Source organism: Mobula hypostoma, chromosome 5 (assembly GCF_963921235.1).
Source record: "Mobula hypostoma chromosome 5, sMobHyp1.1, whole genome shotgun sequence".
NCBI lineage: Eukaryota > Metazoa > Chordata > Chondrichthyes > Myliobatiformes > Myliobatidae > Mobula > Mobula hypostoma.
Window position 1 is genome coordinate 83324831 of NC_086101.1, and position 14661 is coordinate 83339491.

Below are 14661 nucleotides of genomic sequence, written 5' to 3' on the forward strand. Positions count from 1 at the left end.
TGTTTGATATAACTGCATGAGGCCAGTAATCTCCTTTATATGCTTACGCCAAACTTTCAAAACTTATTTTGTTGCCTATACAGAGGCTTGATCGAGTTCAAAGTTCATGTTTTTGGCAGAACTTATTTTGTTGCCTATACAGAGGCTTGATCGAGTTCAAAGTTCATGTTTTTGGCAGAGGATACAGATGTATTTTGCCACTCCAAAATATTGCTATCTGTTTAAATTTAAACTTGTTAAGTAGGACAAGAAGCAGGTATGTAAGAAAGAAATTCTGCATACAAGGATCATGGTATATTAGAGATAGGGTAACACTCCAATAATTCAGCACCCCAGGACTTTGCCAGACTGATAGCTTCTAGACTGTTGGATGTTAGTCCAGTTAATACTCCAGCACTTTCTAATACACATTTATTAATTATTTCACACTAGTGTAATACATATTTACATTGAGCCTGATAAGTTTAAAGAAAACAGGGTCTTGATTTGCTTAAAGGGAGCAAACCACCTGTTGAGTTAAAAGGGAATGATAGGAACAGGCTAATGAGTGTAAAGGAAACATGGGGAATGGGGGGGGGAGTGAATTTAAGGAGCGTTTAAGACCCTATTGTGTTCAAAAGGAATGTAGGAAATGGGGTCCTTGTGTTTCAAGGGAACCCAGGAAAGAGAGTTCTAGGAAACTATGGGACAGCAGATTATGTGAGTTGTACTGTGAAAAATTAATTGGATTTTATAGAGAGGAGTTTATCCAATGTAAGATGCAGGAGATTATTCTCATCACTATATTCTTAATATATTTCTGTTATGCTTTCTTTACCTAGTTCATAACTTTTGTTGCATAATATATCTATCTGGTTCATAATTATCTAGACACATTAGAGTTAGTGAGTCTTTTTTGAAAAATTTGAGTGTATAAATTCAAGGTTTAAAGTACATTCATTAACAAAGTGCATGTATTTCACCATATGCTGCCCTAAGATTCACTTTCTTGTGGGCATTCACAATAAATAAAGAAAAACAATAGAATCAATGGAAAACCTCACACATCAAGAGAGAAGCAACTAATGTGCAAAAGATAACAAATTGTGCTAGTACAAAAAGAAGTAAGAGGAATAAATATGGAGAATGTGAGTTGTAGAGTCCTTGAAAGTGAATTTTTCTATTAATATTTGTGAAATCTAATTGGTAGGAATTCTGAGGGATATAAAATATTGCGAATCTACTTAAACACATGATGTCACATTAATTTTTTTAAGTGATGTATTTACTTACCCTTTTTAAATGTATGTGGGCTTAATCCTGACATGACTGAAGTTTTTGAAATGCAGAATATGTTATTATATTCTTTTGCTACTTGAAATGCTGGCTAATGGAAGAGAAAGTGAAAGTAAAGGACCTACTGTACAGCCAATTTCCCCGTTACAGTAACTGTACTTTAGGTTAACCACTAGGCTACAAAATAAAGTGTGTTATTTATGGCTCCCTAAAAGCTTTTGAATCATTAGTGTTAGGCAATGTTCCCCCAAAAAATCATAAGGTAAATTAGTCATTTTGCTAAATAATTATTATCAAGTGCAGGTTCCTTGTACTTCACTGCAACTTGCCCTTCACCATAACACTGCTTTCTTATGGGTCCCGAAGGAGACATTATGACAAATAATTACTGTATTAGAATTCAGGAAATAAACTAAAACATTCCAGTGCTGCTGTGTTTTTAGATGTGAAAAATGAGACTATGTGGTAGTTATTTCTTTTGTGTTTCTCTTCTCGAAATTCACTTTTATCTTTGATATAAACTTAGATGGTTGGCGAGCATGAGGTTTATTTAGTGAAATGTATCTGGCATACAAAGAATAGCCTTTCTTAAATAAGAGCATGCATTCAGAAGAAGCACTTAATGATAATGAAATAACATTTGGACTGCTGCAGCAACGTGACAAATTTCATGTTAAATAAAACAGTGAGATGTCTTAATAACATCCACTATCATGAAGTGCTTTGAAAGGCTGGTCATGTCACACGTTTAACTCTGGCTTTCCAAATGATGCCTATGATGGACATCATCTCCCTGGCCTTACACTCATTTATTTATTGAGATATGGCGTGAAAGAAGCCCTTCTGACTCTTTGAGCCCTGCCATCCAGCAATTGCCCAATTTAATCCAAGTCTAATCATGGGACAATTTATGATGATCAGTTGACCTACCAACAGGTACGCCTTTGGACTGTGGGAGGAAACCAGAGTACTGAGAGGAATCCCACGTAGTCACAGGGAGAACCTATAAACTCCTTGCAGACAGCGGAAGAAATTGAACATGGGTTGCCTGTACTGTAAAGTGTTCTGCTAACCACTACTCTACCGTGCCTTGACTCTAGAGCACCTGGACAGTAAAGACACCCATTTTTTAAAAAAATTGACACTGCCCTATGCATTTGAAACTTTGACTTCCTAATCAGCAAACCACAATCAACAAGGATAGCAGCAACACCTCTGCTGGGCATATTCTCAGCACAGGTGCCCCACAAAGCTACTTCCTTAGCCTGCTACTCTGCTCCCTGTACGCTCACAATTATATGGCTCGGTTCTGCTCTAACTTCATCTGTCAGTTTGCAGATGATGTGAGCCATGTCTCAGTGATGAGCCAGAGTAGAAGAAGGAGATAGAGATCCTAGTCACATGGTGACTAATCTTTCCCTCATGGTGGGCAAAACAGAAGAGTTGGTCATTGACTTCAAGAAGTGGGGTGGAGCACAGTTCCTGTTTACATCAATGTTGCTGAGGTCAAGAGGTTTGACAGTTTCAGTTTCCCAGAGTGAGCATCACTTGTACCCTGTCCTGGACCAACCATGTAGATGCTATGTCCAAGAAAGGGGGCGGCACAATAGTATAGTAGAGGACACAGTACTTTACAGTACAGGCATCTGGGGTTCAATTCTCACTGCTGCCTATAAGAAGTTTATACGTTCTCCCTGTGACCATGTGGGTTTCCTCCAAGTGCTCCGGTTCCTTCCTGCAGTCCAAAGCCCATACCAGTCGGTAGGTTAATTGGTCATTGTAACTTGTCCCGTGATTAGGCTAGGGTTAAATTGGGGGATTGCTGGGAATTTGGGCTCAAAGTTCTGGAACGGCTGATTCCACATTTTATCTTCCAGTGTCTGCGTGCTTCGCGATATTTTGCTCTGCTGTGGGCCTGCTCCAGCTGCTCTTGGCTTCCTGTGTATGGCCTCACTGTAGTTCTGAATGCTGTTTGCTTGCTTTTATTGTATGCACGATTTTGTTTTTTCTCTCCCTGCACAATGGGTGTTTGATCTTTTTAAAAATGAGTTCTTTTGGGTTTCTTGTTTTGTGCTGCCTGTAAGTAGCCAAATTTTAAGGTTGTATAAATACTTTGATAATGAATGGACTTTGAACTTTGATCTGAATAAATAATTAAATAAAACTTCTATTGCCTCTACCAAATCCAATCTGGATTTGGCCTAGTCCATCACAGTGAGGACAAGTATGTTGACAATACCTTTCGCATCATTGCCTTCTGTGGAAAAGTTCTGGCCACAAAAATCTATTCAGTCTGTTATCCCAATCTAATTGCTTATGCCTTGGTTTATTATTTTACTGAGGTGTGTATTCTCATTGGAGAACGGAGACGAGTGTCAATTTCACCTCATTTTAAAGGAGGAACAGCTACTACCTTGAAATGCAGGAGGAACAAAAAGAGCCAAGGGAAGGAGAGAGTCTGGAAAGGAAGGAGGCTCAGTGTTGTGAACTGATGTAGGCATGGGAAGGAGGAGGAGTAATGCTCTGGCAGAAACTGAAGGAAATGGTGGCAAAAGTACTTCTGTGAATGTATGGAGTGTTTTGCTGATATGGACTCCAGAAAATGATAAAGAATCAAACTAGCAGGTGTGTTGGCTGCCAATTTATATCAATGAAATTCTACGAGAAGGGGTAGAAAAAGAACTGTGCATGTGTTGGATTATTGGCTTCATGCAGCTTGTGTTGTGGTAACTTTGTGCCACTTCAGTTTGTGTCACAATGGCCCAGAGTTACCAAAATTCAGACCAACACCTAGAGCAGTTTTAAGAATTTATTAGCCCTTCTAGGAACTGCATGCAAGCCTTTCCTATCAGGTGTTAATATTATCAATTCCAGTTAGTTGCAGAAAAGGAAGAAGTGTTGTTTGAGGCACTTCAGACGGCAGAAAAATAATTTGTTATTGGAGATGTTCTGTCATATTTAGACTATTATGATTAAGGTCAGATGGGGCACTCTCATCTGGATAATAGATATTGAGACTAGAACGCTCAACCATATCAATTTCTGTAGAGATGATAAAGGATGCAGAAGGGTTGCAAAAACAAATGTAACCATCTGCTTTTGGTTCGAGTTGTTTTGGTGAAAAGATAGGGAAAGATTCAAAGTACATTTATGATCAAAGTATGTATATAATATACAACCCTGAGATTTGCCTTCCCACAGACAGCCATGAAACCAAGAAAACCAAGGAACCCGTTCGCAGGAAAAATAACAAACCCCCAAGGCGCAAAAAGTGAATCGTACAAACGGCAAAAGCAGGAGTGAAAACACAAAATATAAAACATCAAACCACAAAGTCAACGAAACAGTCCAGCAATATTCAGTTCAGCTCAGTTCAGTTTGACATGTTGTGTTGTTTGTTTAGTGCAGGATGCAGAGCCTGTCCACCCCAATCAAAATAGCAGCCAGAAACCAGAAACACATAAAGCGAACTACAGAGTCCAGTGCACAAACTGTATCGATTAGACCTTGAAAGAATCCTCTCATGCAATGAAAAATGCAATAGTCTGTACTGTAAATATACGCAGAATAAGTCCATTAAAACTAGAAAACCGTCAAGACAAAGGATGTTGTTTGCAAAAAAATATCCTGCACAGATGAAAATGTTAAAACATCTTGCAGTGTTATTGCTGTGTAGCAACATCAAGGAGAACAGAATGTGCAAGTTTAATTACTGGTGTGTTTGTTTTATGGTATGTTGATCTGTAAACTGAGTAAATTCATAGACTAGGATTTGTATTGGATGATATGCTCAGAAACAAAAGCGTGTCATTTTGATGTGATAGCATTAAAGGGCTGTAGTCCTTTGTGGTATACACGGGTTTATCTATGAATTGCAGCTTGCAGCTTGCAACTTCACTGGAGACAGTTGCACAAAGGAAAAGTTAGTATTTATTCACCTTTTGCTTGTCTTAGGCCCTGAGTTGTGCTTACTGCTATTTATTTCTGAGGCATCACCTGATGGATGAGAATCTGCATTGCTTTTGCTAATTGCTCTGAAGTGCATCAATGACTTACCACAATATCAACGGAATGAGTACATTTATTCTCTTCACTTCTCATTCCCGTAACCCCTATCAGCGATATGCATTCAGGAGTTTGCTGCACTTCTATTATCTAATCAGGCATTAATGTAACCTGGGAGTGTACCAGTGTAAAATCCCAGGAACTTAACACACAGGACAGTATTCGTTCCATCATGTGCATGGCCATCACTCATTAGAGGAATGGAGGTGGTGAGTGAGGGTCAGTAACTTTAAATTCCTTAGCATTATCGTATTAGAGGATCTGTCCTGATACCAGTATGTAAGTGTCATCACAAAGGTGGCAGGACCTTGCCTCTACTTTCTTAGAAGTCTGCGCAAATTAGTCATCTAAAAGTTTGACAAATTTCTATAGATGTACAGTGGAGAATATCCTGGCTGGGTGCATCAGGGCCTGGAATGGAAACACCAGTGCCCAAGGATGGAAAAACCTACAAAAAGTGGCAGATATGGTCAGTGTATTACAGGCAAAGCCCTCCCCGTCACTGAGCGCGTCTGCAAGGAGCACTGCCTCAAGGAAGCAAGGTCCTCCACCGTCTAGGCCAGGGGTTCCCCACCCGAGGTCCACAGACCCTTTATGTAATGGTATTGGTCATGACATATATAAGGTTACAAACCCCTAATCTAGACCACATTCTCTTCTTGCTGATGGCATTGAGAAGGAGGTACAGGAGCTTCCAGTCCCACACCACTAGGTTCAGGAACCCTTCAGCCATCAGGCTCCAGAACCAACATGGATGACTTCATTTACTGCAACTCTAAGCTGATTCCACAACCTGTGGCCTAACATTCCAGGATTCTACAGCTCATGTTCTCGGTGTTATTTGTTTATTTGTAGTTTTGTTTTTACTTGCACTGTTCGTCGTCTTTCGCACATTGGCTTTTTGTCAGTATTTGCATGTAGTTCATTGACTGTTGTATTTCTTTGTTCTGCTGTGAATGCCTGCAAGAAAATGAATCTGAAGTTAGTATATGGTGACATATATACGTACTTGGATAATAAACTTTACTTTAAAGGCTACACATCTCTGCTGGCCTTCGTGAGGCATTGTCAGTCAACGTATTGGAAGGTTGAAATGCATGTGATAATATGAACGGAAAAGAATGGGCCAGATCTTGCTCACTAAAGACTTCTGTAAGTCAGTTCAGGGATTCCTTCTCTTCTACCTTTTTAGTGTAAATTTCAGGCCCACAGCTCTTATTAATTTAAACTCTCATCTTTCAGTTTGTTCTACCAATCAATTTACAAATACATCTTTTAGTTACTGACCACTTTGTTAAGTGAATACCCTGCTCTTAGATTATTTACATGCTTGCCCAAACTTTGCTGGTGGTTCTCAATGCTAGAAAATCTTTGACATCCACACAAGTGTGGTCAAGGGCAGCCATCTCAAACTTGATCTTCTTTCTTCTTTCTTTTTCTTTTTTTTCTTTTTTTCAGGTAGGGGTATATATCGGGGGGAAGGGTTAAGGGGAGGGGGAGGGTAGATATTATCATTCTATGTAATCATTTTGAAAACTCAATAAAAATTATATTTAAAAAAAAAACTTGATTGGTTAAAACACACCACAGCTTGATCCCCCATTTTCTCTTTTACTTTCTCGTTCTTCATCCCCCACTGCAAACAATGGAGCTGATTTATGGGCTTTTACAACTTAGGCTCAATGGTTGAGTTCTGGGCTGGCTTGTACTCGGGGAAAGGAGCCCCTATGACTTCATTGAGGATCATATTCTATAGAGAGGAGAACAGGGTCGGCATGTTAGTGAAGTGGTTAGTGTAATGCTATTACAGGGCTTATTATGTTTTGTACTTCAAAACATGAAACTACTTCAAAGGAAGACACGTGAGCCCAAAATGCAGGTCTAACTTCCAAGTTTACTCTTAAGCGAGGTGCGCACATGTCATGAGTAGTGTGGTGATTTGTGCAATTCACATATTTATACATATAACTCACTGAATTAGTTAAACAAGAATACTTAATCACCATGTATACCCAAGATATGCACAATATATTTACATGCATTAATTAAATATTAGATACACAACTGGGCCAGAAACCCTGGTTCGATTGCTACTGTCTGTAAGGAGTTTGTACATTCTACTTGTGATCATGGGGTATGGGACTGTGTGGGGTGATTTCCTCTGGGTGCTCCGGTTTCCTCCCGTATGGGTTAGTGGTTCAGTTGGTCGGATGAGTGTAATTTGGTAGTGTGGGCTCGTTGGGGTGGAAGGACCTGTTAGCCTGCTGTATCTCTAAAGAATAAGTAAAAGTGAAAGCAAGTTCCTTTGTAATTAGAATTTTATTTAATGCCTTTCAATTAGGCACCTACTTTGAGTATGTAGCTTAGTTATAAAATTTTGCTAAATCATATTTCATTTTTAGGAATTTTTGATTTTTAAAAGTCAGAAACTTTCAGACATTAAAAAAAGCAGTGGTTTGGACAGCTGTCATTGTTAGGGATGTGGTTTTGCTACTGTCTAACTTTCAGGTGTTTTGATGATCTGAAAGCCCGACTGCTCAGGCCACACTGCATCCACACATGATGCTTCAGGGTCCTCTGTATTGGCAACTTGTAAGATTGGACATGAGGTGATTACAAGCAGCAATGCAAGTGCCTGCAAGGTCTGGCCTGCTCTGTTTTGCCATCATATATATTTCAGCCTCTCAGCAGGGCGATTTTAAAACCTTTCAATGTTACTGGATACTTAAAATGATTTACTTGACTGAATGGAATTTTAGAAGCAGGCAGTTTCAATTATGTACATTTGTAGGGAAATTTAAAAAAAACTATTAAAAACTACAGTTTTAACTTCCTAGATGACCTCTGATTCTGACCGACCTTGTGCTTGGCTGAGCTTCCTTCTGCGATCCAACTAGGTTGATGGACCATATGTGTGTATGTCTCCCTTGTGTCTTCACCATGTGCACTTAAGGAAAAGGCAAGACAGGTCTAACTGCAACTTCGTTTGGGTATTTACTATTTGACATGTGGTCTAAATTGGCCATCACCATGTCAAGTGCTTATTTTCAGCAGACTATCTCCTGTACAAAAAGATGGTCTTGAGTGGATGACTGAGTGGAAATCTGAATCACAAGGACAGATGTCTCATGTTCACTGGGGAAGCGGTAAGGATAGTTGACTCACTAATATTCCTTTGAGCAAATGCTGAGAACTGTTTAAACCTGTGAAAATAGGCACTTAATTTTAAAACAGATCATTTAAATATAGCTCAATTTCTGCATGAAAATACTATAAAAGCCCCAAAACCTGCTATTATCAACAAATTTGTAAGGAATAAATGAAAGCTACTGTAAAAAAAAAGTTGGTTAGTGATATGTTTTCAAGCATGAAGAATTTATAGTCTTACAGTTTGGATGTATTGTTCTATAGTAAATGATGTGTTACAGTAGTGTAATGATAGGGAAATTACTTAAAAACAGAAATATAGCAATACCAGCAATTACTTGTATTTATATAGCGCCTTTGATATAGTACAATGCCCTAAGGCACTTTGCAGATGCATTGTCAACAAAATCTGATACTGAGCTAAAAAAGATTTTTAGATGAAATTACCTAGACCTTGGTGAAAGAGGTTGGTTTTAACAAGCACCTTGAGGGAGGAAATTGTGATCGAGGGAATCTGAGAAAATTCCAGAGCTTAAAACATTAGCAGCAGAAGGGACGGCATGGTAGCGTAGTGGTTAGCACAACACTTTACAGTACTAGTGATCCAGGTTCAATTCCTGCTGTTATCTATAAGGAACTTGAATGTTCTCCCCGTGACTGTGTGGGTTTCCTATAGGTGCCCTGGTTTCCTCCCACAGTCCGAAAATGTACCGGTTGGTAGGTTAATTGCAAATTGTCCCATGATTTGTGTTAAATTGGGGGTTGCTGGGCAGCACAGCTCGAAGGACTGGAAGGGCCTACTCTGTGCTGAATCTCAATAAAAAATAAATAAAAGTAGACTTGACATCCACTGGTGGAAGGTGGGGATTAGGAATTGATTAAGAGCCCAGAAATAAAGAAGTGCAGGGCCTCTAGCTCATCGGAGTGTTGGAAGAAATTAAAGAGAGGCCACGATGTGAAGCAAAGATTTATGTTAAACTCAAAGAGGTAAATAACGAGGAGCCAGAAGATGAGTCTTTTTTTAAAAAAAAAACTAGGATATATATTGTGAATGGCCAGAAGTTAGTGCAGATTAGTTCAGAGTTAGCAGCATGAGTTAGGAGAATTTTCGGGCAATCTTATATTTATAAGCATTGGAATAAGCCAGCCTTGAAGTAACCAGAAATTGGTTGAGGGCTTCTTCAGCAACTAAAGAGGCAGGGCAGAGCTGGTGATTTTACTGAAGTAATAGTTGCTTTTAGTGATGCCAAGGATATGTGGCAAAAGCCTATTTTGCATTAGGAGTGAACAGTTTAGTTCATTTTCAGAAAGTTCCCTGGAAGAAGGATGGGGAAGTAGGGGAACAGATTTTGTAATTGCAAATGGAAATGGTAGCTTAAGGCAGCCTAATAGTTACTTGGCAGAAAGGTCTGTGCCTCCAGTACTACATAACCAGAGAAACATACTATGTACAAATAGTAGACAGGTTAAAAAACGGAGTAACAAGGTGGAGCTAGTGTAGTGTGAAACTGTGTTAGAAATCATGGCTGTAGTAAGTGTTATATTGATGAGAAATTAAAAACAAAGAACAATTCCTTGGGGGAGTATTAGAGGTAACCATGCAAGAATATGAAGAGAAGTCATTGCAACTGATTAAGGAAGAAGTTAAACAGTTGATTGTGCTCCAACTCACCTAGATGATCTTTGAACATAATAATGTAATACTGAAGGCTGGGGAAAAAAATTAAGCAGGAATAAATTATCTTTGTAACAATAGTGACCCAGAGAGCACCATAGCACAGAAATAGGCCCTTTGGCCAATCTAGCCCATGGTGGCCTGGTCTTCTGCTTAGTCCCATCTACTTCCAACCAGATCATAGCTCTCTTGGCTATGTACCTATCCAAACTTCCCTTAAGTGTTACAATTGAACCTGCAGCTCATCATCATCACTATGTTTCATGTCGTATGATGTGGGCGATCATGGTCTTTGACCATCGTTGTTCTTGGTAAATTTTTCTACAGAAGTGGTTTGTCATTGCCTTTTTCTGGGCAGTGACTTTACAAGACGGGTGACCACTGAAATTATCAATACTCTTCAGAGATTGTCTGCCTGACATCAGTGGTCACAAACCAGGACTTGTGATATGTGCCAGCTATTCATACAACCATCCACCACCTGCTCCCATGGCTTCAAGTGACCCTGATCGGGGTGGTGAGGGGTGTGGCTGAGCAGACACTGCACGGTGTCCTAGGGTGACCTGCAGACTAAAAGAGCAAAGGAGTGCCTTAACCCTCCTTTGGTAGACGTGTATCGGTACCTCACCACCCAGAACCTGCATCACTTCCATTGGCAGCTAGTTCCATATTCCGTACAATCCTCCTTAGATTCTCCTTAAATATTTCACCTTTCAACATAACCCTATGACCTTTAGTTTGAATCTTATCAAAACTGAGGGGAGAAAAGTCTGTTTTTGTAGGATATAATTAGTTTTCAGTCTGCAGAAATGTTATTTGGTTACTGTGGTAGTATCTAGAAATGGAAAATTTCCAGCAATTGTTCCGAGAATGAGAGGCATGAGATAGGAAGTCACAAGTCCAAAGACATTAAGCACATTTTTTAAAAAAAGCATTTAGTGGGTAGGAAATTAATTTTTGTTTAATAGCATTGTAGATATTTTGATGCTTGTAATTTGGTGAAAAAAGGCTTATTAGCTTTTCCAAGGAGCTGTGTTACTCTTTTCTTAAGTAGACTTCTTCCATTTAATGAAAATTAAAGAATGCATTTGCAGTTTAAGATCATTTTTACCACTGGTGTTGGTATCTTTCAGCCAGTTGCCAGTTTTTTTCCTCCCTTTTGGATAATTGGTGAGTATCATTTTTCACGATCAGTCCATAATTTATGAGGTGTCCTGTGCAGAGCACCCGACAGTTTGTGTATTATTCTTCTGCCTTTTGATTTTATTGCCTGAAAGCGGTTTTCTGATTGAAATTTCTAAAGAACAAAATTAAATATCCTGTAGTTAAATATTTCACAATAATACATTTTAAACCTCTTGAGCTAAATTTCATTAGTATTTTGCCACTATTACAATTTTAGATTTGGTAATCGGAAGAGCATCTAGAGGATGGGATTTGAAAGTTTTATTGGGTGAAGTTAATGTTAACAATAATATAAAGCACATATTATCTGCGTCACCTGAGCAACATTGATGGAGACATGAAAATATTTCTAAAGTTATAAGTAACTTTTATTATCAAAGTACATATACAACATGTCACTAACTATAATCCTGAGATGCATTTTCTTGTGGGCATACTTAGCAAGTCTGCAGAATAGTAACTGTAACAGGATCAATGAAAAATCAATCGGAGCGCAGAAGACGACAAACTGCAAATGCAAGTATAAATAAATAGCAATAAGCAATGAGAACATGAGATAATGAGATAACTTTAAGGACTCTAAGCGAGATCATTGGGTGTTGGAACATTTTGTTGATGGGACAAGTGTTGTAGTTAAGCCTCTTTTATTCAAGAGCTTGAGGAACTAACTGTTCTTGAACCTGGTAGTGTGAGTCTTAAGGCTCTTGTATCTTGAGATGAGTCAGAAGGCATAATGAAGGGTGGGGGAAAATATCTTTTGTTGAAAAACAGGTGAAATATCCTAATTGGAAGGTTTAAACAGAAGACTAATAGGCTTTTGCAGAAAGGAGCTGAATTGTGAGACAGGCGCTTTGGAACAGGACACACAGTATCTTGTGAGTAAGGGGTCAATGATTCAGTAGTTACTTCTTGAGAGAGAATTGCCCTTATTGTGCACTGAACTAGATAAAGTGAATAGGAAAAATGGTTTTCAATAGCAACAGCATACAGGTAGTCTGCCACCCACTTAAGTAGAATGGGCTGCTTGTTTAATGTTTGTTTACTTTAGTACACTTTAGAATAAATGTTAACCACACTATTTCATAGCTAATGTCAACCACACAAGCACTGCAGAAAAGAAATGTTGGATAATTTGGAAAGTTTCCTGACATGGTTGGGTCGCTGAGCAGGATATTTAATTTGACTGATTATTATTGATTTAAAAGCCATTAAAAACAAAAAGTTCAGTCTTTCTTGTTATTGTATTTATGGGAAATTCATGTCTAAATTGAGTAGGATGATTTTGCTTATTTTTGACTCTGAAGCTGTTGAATTTCATGATTTTGAATGGGACAATTTGAGAATAGCATTGCTGAGGATTATTCATAAATAGAATTCTTAGCAGTTACTGACATGTACAGTGCAAAAGTCTTGGACTCATATGTATAGCTAGAGTGCAAAAGACCTTTGCACGGTACTGTAGTAATTTTATGTATTGCAATGTACTGTTGCCGCAAAGAAAAAAATCATGACATGGGTGGGTGATGATAAACCTGATTCTGATATGGGTCTCTGTTGCGGACTGAGAGTGGGAGAGGGGAATTGTGGTTGGGAAAAGGGGAATGTGGAGGGGAGGGACTGGGAAGCACCAGAGAGACATTCTGTAATGATCAATAAAGGCATCCATTAGTCTTATGAGACCATGGATCTGCGCCTGGAAAGTCTTCACTCTCCAGGGCGCAGGCCTGGGCAAGGTTGTATGGAAGACCAGCAGTTGTCCATGCTGCAAGTTACCCCTCTCCACGACACCAATGTTGTCCAAGGGAAGGGCATTAGGACCCATACAGCTTGGCACCATGATCAATAAACCAATTGTTTGGAATCAAATGACCTTGCCTGGTGTCTTGGGGCTGGGTGTGCCTGCAACCCCACCCTGGCACTCCCCTACCACCTGTCCCACAACCCTCCCGCAGTGCTCCACCCTCACCATTCCCAACACCCTTTGCTCCCACTAGATTTACAAACTGGCTCTCCGCTCCATATTTGACAGATACAGTACTGTGCAAATGTCTTGGGCATATATACACTATATAGCTAGGGTACCTAAGACTTAAGCACGGTACAGTATGTTTATCATTTCTCTTTGTCTTTTTTGATATTTGGACAACGTCCTATTGTTTATTGACATACAGTGCGGATTAGGCCCTTCCGGCCCTTAGAGACACGCCACCCAGCAATCCCGCAATTTAATCCTAGCCTAATCATGGGACAATTTACAACAATTTCTTTGGATTGTGGGAGGAAACCAGGGTACCCGGATGAGACCCCTACAGTCATGGGGAGAATGTAGAAACTCCTGACAGACAGCCGCTGTCTGAATTGAAAGACTGGTCATCAGCTTGTCTTCAGAGCTGCAAGTTTAGAACTTCAACAAGAACCTACAATAAGTCAACATAGTGAATATATTTGCTGCCTTGTGTAAGAGTTAATCCTCTGTAGCATAACTATATACAATTTCATCTTAATTTTTTTTAAGTGAGTGTAACCCACATCTGTCCAGTTGTCACTGCAATTTTATTAAAAAACTCACAAATATGACAATGGTAGAAAATCAGGAAAATGATGTAGCAGTGCAGTAGGAAAGCCCAGCTGAATTTGGCAGGCAGTAGTAGGCAAAGGTTATTTTAATACCATTTATTATTTGGTGGTGGTAAATGACTGCTTCAGTTGACTGTCTCCAACAGCCCTTATGCTCTCCCAGAGTTTACAATGAGGATGTCTATTATTTTGAGTCCAAGTGGAATTAAAATATTCACTTGATGTGCAAGTTGTCCCTTTTCTTCAGAAATGGCTGTGATATTCTCACTATATAGATATTCCACCTCAGTTATTGGAAAATTTCATGGCTAACTGCCAGGATGTTGCCTGGTTTAGAAGGCGTGCTATCATGAGAGGCTGGGTAACCTTGGGTTATTTTCTCTGGAGTGTCGGAGGCTGTGGGGAGATCTGAGTAGAGGTTTATAAGATTTATGAGAGAAATAGATAGGGTGGACAGGGAGTATCTGTTTTCAGGGTTGAAACGCCTAATACCAGAGGGTATGCATTGAAAGTAAGAGGGGTAGCTTCAAAGGGGTATGTGAGGTTTAAATTTCTTTACTCAGCCGCAAATGCCTGAAATGCACTGCCTGGTATAGTGGTAGAGGCAAATACATTAAAGGCTTTTAAGAGATGCTTGGATAGGCACATGGATGCAAGGAAGGTGGAGGGTATAGAAGTGGAGTACATAGGAGGGATTAGTGTTTGGATACTTTTGATTTTGCTTTTTAGCTGGTTCA

The 14661-nt window shown here is 39.3% G+C and overlaps 1 protein-coding gene across 5 annotated transcripts in view; it reads left to right on the forward strand.

The window, feature by feature from the left end:
• Positions 1-14661, forward strand: part of gtdc1 (glycosyltransferase-like domain containing 1) — a 369108-nt gene that overhangs the window by 31334 nt on the left and 323113 nt on the right. The gene's annotated exons all lie outside the window — the stretch shown is intronic.